The sequence below is a fragment of the Topomyia yanbarensis genome, chromosome 2 (assembly GCF_030247195.1).
Source record: "Topomyia yanbarensis strain Yona2022 chromosome 2, ASM3024719v1, whole genome shotgun sequence".
Taxonomy (NCBI): domain Eukaryota; kingdom Metazoa; phylum Arthropoda; class Insecta; order Diptera; family Culicidae; genus Topomyia; species Topomyia yanbarensis.
The window spans coordinates 456,894,783-456,901,229 of NC_080671.1; the positions used below are offsets into that span (position 1 = coordinate 456,894,783).

Consider the following 6,447-nt stretch of genomic DNA (forward strand, 5'->3'; position numbering starts at 1 on the left):
AGCGCAAACTTGACGAAGTACCGTGCATGTTTCGTGAAGTATGAACGTATTGTTCCTCCATTGTTCGAACCAACAGCGTTTGATTGTACCGTCGTTCGTAGCGCGGAGTACAAAACAGCCGGTGATCCATGGTACGAATCAGCAAAGTTTCATCGCAGGATTGTTCCTCTTGTGATTCTGGCTGACGTGTGATTTGACGGTGATTCGGGGTTGATGAAACTACATTCGCAAACGAAAAATCCAAATTATCGCTCGTTCTGTCTGAAAAACATTGCTGAACGTAGTACGTAGTAGAATGTAGTACAGATTCCGACTTCCTCATAACGTGCGACCGACGGATTCGAAGTAACAGTCCCAGGTGCTTTCTCCTCACTGATCCAAGCTGCTGCATCTGAACCAAACTATTAATATTATGTTGCAATATTGCCTGTGTCGGACATACATACCGAGCAGTAAATTAAAACCGTTCGAGTTTTCCATTTCAATGGTAAAAAACTTCCAAAAACCGCAAAATTACCGTTTAATTCTCAAAGATAATTCAAACGTCACAACTCTGCCATTAGCACAGAAGCTGAAAAAAGTGAATAGGCCTTTTTTGATCAAAGGGCTCAAAATCTTTTTCGTTCGGAACAATTTGAAAGGAAGATAGTACCTTCCCAATTTGAGAACGAATTCAAACAAATTAAAATAATAACTCATGTATTGTTTTTACTGACGAAATAAGTTTTAATTTCATACGGGAACTAAAACTAGTAGTGAAAGTTGTTATGAGATACAATACGACCAATAAATAGAAACTAAAAAAAAGATAGGACATATAATAGTGATCATTTATTATGCTCTTCCAATCATATAATCCCTTATTTTTAGTATGGAAGTAAAAGGTGTGATCATTCGAAAAAATTGAAGTCACGTATTTTGCTTTTGTGCCTTTACGAAAACCAGTTTTTTGGAAAGATGTTTAAAATAAACATGAACTCATTTTTGGTATATAGATAGCTTTGCTAATGTTTGTTTGAATCATGCATCTTTTTGATTTGTTTACATTTAGTTTATGTGCCCTTTTGAAATGTTCTCGTCAAAATCTTTCTTCAATGTAGGACTCCTGGTAAGCTCACGGTGTTTATTTATCAATACCGGTGCCGGTCATTACTTAATGTAAACAGAGGAAGCACACAAAAGCAATGTTAGTCCGACACTGATTGTGATTACATTCTTTTTATATCACTGCGTATTCTGTATATCTGTATATATTACTCTCAACAACTGCAAGGGGTAGAGAATGGTCGTTAGTAAAGATTGGGATTCGAATAAACTGTACTGGCATTTGCGTACGATTCAAGATGATCGAAGACTCTGGATACATGAAAAAGGAGATAGATCCAATAACATGAAAAGAAGATTTCCGTCTTTGTCGCCTTTTACAACGTGGGAGCAGGAAACCAGTGGATCAATTCTTAGCTTTAGCCATTACATGCTACGCGGCTACTTTGGAGATCGATAATAGTGACATCAACATTCTAGCGAATTCCACATCCACGTACATAAGGATTAAACAATTTTTTTTAAAATATTTTTGTATTGTAATTAAAATGTATCTGTCGTGTACAAAATGATTTAATCAAACTTTTTCTTTAGGGAGAACTACAGCGCAACAATGGCTCGATTTGGTTGTTTTTTTTTCAGCAAGTAGAACTCCTGTGCTTACAAAACTTCGTGACTAGTCGTTTGCTCGTGAACTCAAGTAGTGTTCTCTTTTTGAATTTGCGATTATCTGACGCACAGGTTTGTCTACTAAGATAAAGATGAGAGAAACAGAAACACAAATTTTCTTACTTACTAAAGTTAGGCATTGTGCTCTTCATGTACGCAATGGTTAATCACTTTGTTGATGTTAGCAAGAATGTAGCGCAAAAAAAAATTAACTAATATTGTACTGCTAATAACACTATTCTTAAAAGTTATCCTGAATTCTGAGAAAATTTTGCGACGAACTTTATGATATGAATATCTGTTAGAATTGACGAATACTTGGCAAGGTTAAGATAAATATGTTGTTTATGTTCAGAAGAGCAATCTAATTGTTTCATTGTGAATGTGGCTGCTATGTCACTGTTAGGTGGATACAATCAATAATATCCTCGTAAATAATTCGTATGATGAACAAAAAAATAATTCTATTCGAAAACAAATATTTCTTTTGTGTTTCGATTTAACATAAAATTGGTCGGTTCCGTCGGTCGGTTCCGACAGCATGAAGTAACAAGTTACTTTACGCTTGTCCGGACATGCCGTAGACTCAGGTGATTCGCATTTCTAATGCCAAATGACCCTGACTCCTACGGTAGCAGACAAAAAGTTAAGTCGCCGGTGAGCTGTATGCTTGCATATATGATCCTGCCACGCTTTTCTAAACTTTCTCGCTTCAACTCTTTGCTCTCCCTTGAGTACTATGGCTCTAAATATTGAAAAATATACTTCACCTTCCAGTCCCTTGCTAATTAAATGCCGTAACAACTGTTGACAAATTGACTCAATAGGTCGTTAACAAAAATGGTTAACAAAAAAAAATATGGTAAAACTATTCATTACTCTTATTTTATATATTTTATCAGCCCCTTGGTTTATATTAGGCTGGCAAAATGGGAACATTGTCAAAATCGGGACATCCTTTACATTTTTTTAATAATCCTGCTGTTAAAATATTCTTTAGTTGCATTAGGGCATAGTCGCACAACCCTTTTTGATTATTTAGCGCAAATTTCTCCAAGGAACAACCTGTCAATGCAAAATTAAAAATAAACTCTTTTTCTAATATTGCACAATATTGTAGGATAAGCTATTTTACAGGTATAAATTGTGCCGGTTGAATTTAAATTGTAAATTAACAATTTAATATGGTGTTGCAGATAGCTTTTAAAATAATTTAAAGCAAAATTGTACAATTGTGAAAAGTTTTCATATACAATAATATGTGAAACATGTTTCTTTTAAATTGATACTAATTGAATAAATTTCAATCTGACGACACATTTCTGCCAAGATATTGTTTCGTTATGTGTGCTGATAAATGTGAAGCCGCATTCTGGCTATGCGGATGTATAGACTTATCCAGCTGCGTTAGTATTGTGTCGTTTTGACGTTTAAATTGGGAGGAAAACAAATCATTTGCACTGCGAATTGGGAGGAAACCAAACCGCTTGTGGGCTTAAGGGGAGGGCGGTAGTATAAAAATGCGAGATCTCGGTGTGCGTATTTTAAACGTCAGATATCTCAATACATCCTGCACACTCATGAGCGAGCAGATTTGTTTTTGCTCAACTTTCTATCATTACGGATACAGCTCAGTTAGTACAGTATGTCATCATCAATTCGTCATCAATTTCATTAGACATCGGTGATCGTCAGATCCATCACAGAAATCTTCTTGATATAATTTCATATATAGTACGAAATTTGAATAATTTATTTAATAAGTTATTTGATAGCAATTTGTTTGAGAGCATACTTTTCCATCTATTGACGTTGTACTGTATTGATAAAATTTGCAATTCGACGCGATCAGTGTGTGTTATATTACACTCAACATTTCGATCGTGAACCTACAAAGCGGTCTAACTCGCAATACAAATCAAACTACACGCTCATTCAGAACTACTCAAAATTTGAGTTCCGAGTACTCAAATTCAAAAATCTAGGCAAACTGTCAAAAAATGAGTTTTGAGTTGAGTGAAATTATCTCATCTCTTGAGTAACCGTTAAGTTTTAAAGTTTTGGGTGAAAAAATTACTTTGAACAATTGACTAAAGTTGGGTGTCGACCAGAACTTAAAAAAAGACCTTGCTGTGAAGAGGAGGTGCGGGAACATTCAGGAAAATCAATCGTAAGTTTCGCCAAGTTTTATTTTTGCTTTAACCTAATTCCTTTTGATTTTTTTCAGATCCAGCCGTTACTAAGAGATTATGATCTGCATTCTATCTAGGAAGGGGGAACATTCAGGAAAAAAAAAGCTCCCGGAATATATGGACTGAGATCCAAACATCGTGTTAACGCCGGAAGGTATAGGTAAATAACATTTTAAATTACGTTGAATTTTCATATAGCTATATTCTAAATATGGAGTGGTTATTTCTCATATTTTGTTTTTGAGTAAAAAGTACTCAAATGTTGACATGTTCAATTCGAACTCAAAACTGAGTAAGCGAGAAAAACTCTCCTTTTGGCTATGTGCACTTTTTATGAAATTGAGTGGCTGGCCACTCACTTTTGAGTTATGTTGGATGAGCGTGTAAGATAAGAATACTTCTCGACAAACATAAGCGGACCCTACACGATCAGAAATATTGACAATAAATCATATATTGATCAATATATTGATGGTGTAAGGTCATTTTGAAAATATTGATTCTGTAGAATTTAAATGGGATTGATGGATTGAAGCAGTCTTGTCAATATAATTATTGACAATATTTCTGTCTCGTGTAGGGTCCGCTATATGATTACGGCCTAAAAACCAACTGTCAAAATCCACTTTGATTGGAAATTCCAGACAAACCGTTACTAGTCGAACACAGTTCACAACAGTTTATGAAAGAGAAAACTTTTCTCTTTCATTTACTACCAACATCTGTGATTGGCGTGTAACGGTTTGTTTACGGCTTTCAGGCCGTAATCATATGTTCGTCGATACTTGTTCGCATCTTATTCCGGACGAAACGTAACATGCAGAATGTAGGTCTTTTTACACTGTTTGTAAACATCTGTGCTTAGCTTGGCCAGGGATGAAATCGGTTAAATTTAATTCTTAGGCTATATTTCTCGTTAGTGGAGAACAATTTTGGTAACAATTATTCTTTCTCCATTAGGGAGAAAATTGTTTAAACTTATCTTTGCACGTGAAGAGCACAAAACCTATAACTAAATTAGTTATGGAATATGCGTTTCGATTTCGTCTCGTCAGAATCCGGCACTAACTTAGTTAAATTGTTCTTCGTCAGATATTTACCCATTTCAAATGAATTTTGTCTCTGGCCGATTTTTGATGCGGCTTAGGCCCTTTTGCCGAGATACAATAGAATTCGCTCTCGTCCAATCGCTGTTCTGTCACGACCGGTTATGCGGCAGCTAGCTTCAGTGCAATCGCCAACGAATCGAGCTGGTAAGCACATTATTGCAATCATATAGTGTATTTTCATGCTTTATAGTTACGATTTCAGCTAGAGTACCGTAAAAATGGGAACATCGATGTCCAAAAAAGAGCAGCGAGCCGCGGATATTCGAAATTCTTTGTCATTTTACAACCGAAAACATGATCCATGGGGGTCTGATCATCGAGCAGCGGCTGTGTTCAGTGGTGTTCAGCGGAACAATCGTCGTCGATCGGGTTCCGCCGGTCGCGGTTGCTTGGGCTGGTTAGTTGTGTTACTGGCAGTCGGAGCATCTGTCTGGTATACAAGGAGGTGGATGAAGCAAAGAACACAAGAGTTTTCTGCTTATTTCCCGATGTCCACAGTAATTTGGCGAGATGATTCCCCGCTCGCGCAGTACGTGAGCTTCACGCTCAATTATTGTGTTTCGTTGTGGCAGAGCTTGGTGCAACTTTGGAAAGAAAAGCTTTCAGATATGACAAATAAACTGACAAGGTGGTTTTAATGGTACCGACACAATTTGGTTGTGATTATGTCCGCGGACTGGGTCGTCTATTTATGTTAAGTAAATACATCGTATTTCTATTTTGTTTCGTTAAAATTTAACTGGTATTCATTTTATTTATATACAGTTCGTATATGAACTTTAAACAATCTGAAATATTGGCAAACCAGGGGTTCTATTCTCATAAATTTTCTTCTTGTCAATGGGTGGCTGAGAATAGGGACCCGTGTATTGATCAATATATTGATGGTGTAATGGCATCTTATATTACAACTATAGCGGCGAACACTAGTAGCGGGAAGCTTAAAGCTAGTTGGTACCGCCACACGGTACTATCTTTGATTTTGGACCTGAGTGTAGTCCGGTCTAAGACGTTAGTACCTGTCATCGCAGAAATGGCTACATCCTGAAGCCAAATGAAAACAGTGTAATGAGGCGCTATGTTCCTCTTGCATACATCTCAATAATTTGAATCAACTTTTCGACTTTTATGTGCAATATTATGGACCATGTTGCACACAAACCGTATGAGGGCAAGTAAGCAAGTTTGATCCCGTACGAAAAACAGGTATAATCGAGTTTTAAATGTGATCTTTTTGATATTCTTTATCGTCCTATCTATAAGGTGTTGCACACTCATTTGAAAATGCCATGTCAAAGAGTTATATTGCAGGTTAGCAGAAGTCGAATAATTTTGAAACAAACCGTGGAACGAAATTTTATAATTGGATACAAATCTGCATTAAATAAAAATTGTTTTCGCTTGTTAGTTTACTTATGGCTATCAAAATGAGT

General features: G+C 36.3%; 1 long non-coding RNA gene across 1 annotated transcript; it reads left to right on the forward strand.

Moving 5' to 3' along the window:
* The first annotated feature begins 5,006 nt into the window (after nt 1-5,006).
* Nucleotides 5,007-5,753, forward strand: LOC131682277 (uncharacterized). The gene is made up of 2 exons (XR_009304052.1): nt 5,007-5,158; nt 5,217-5,753. It is a non-coding gene; the product is annotated as an uncharacterized LOC131682277 (long non-coding RNA).
* Nucleotides 5,754-6,447: the final 694 nt, after the last annotated feature.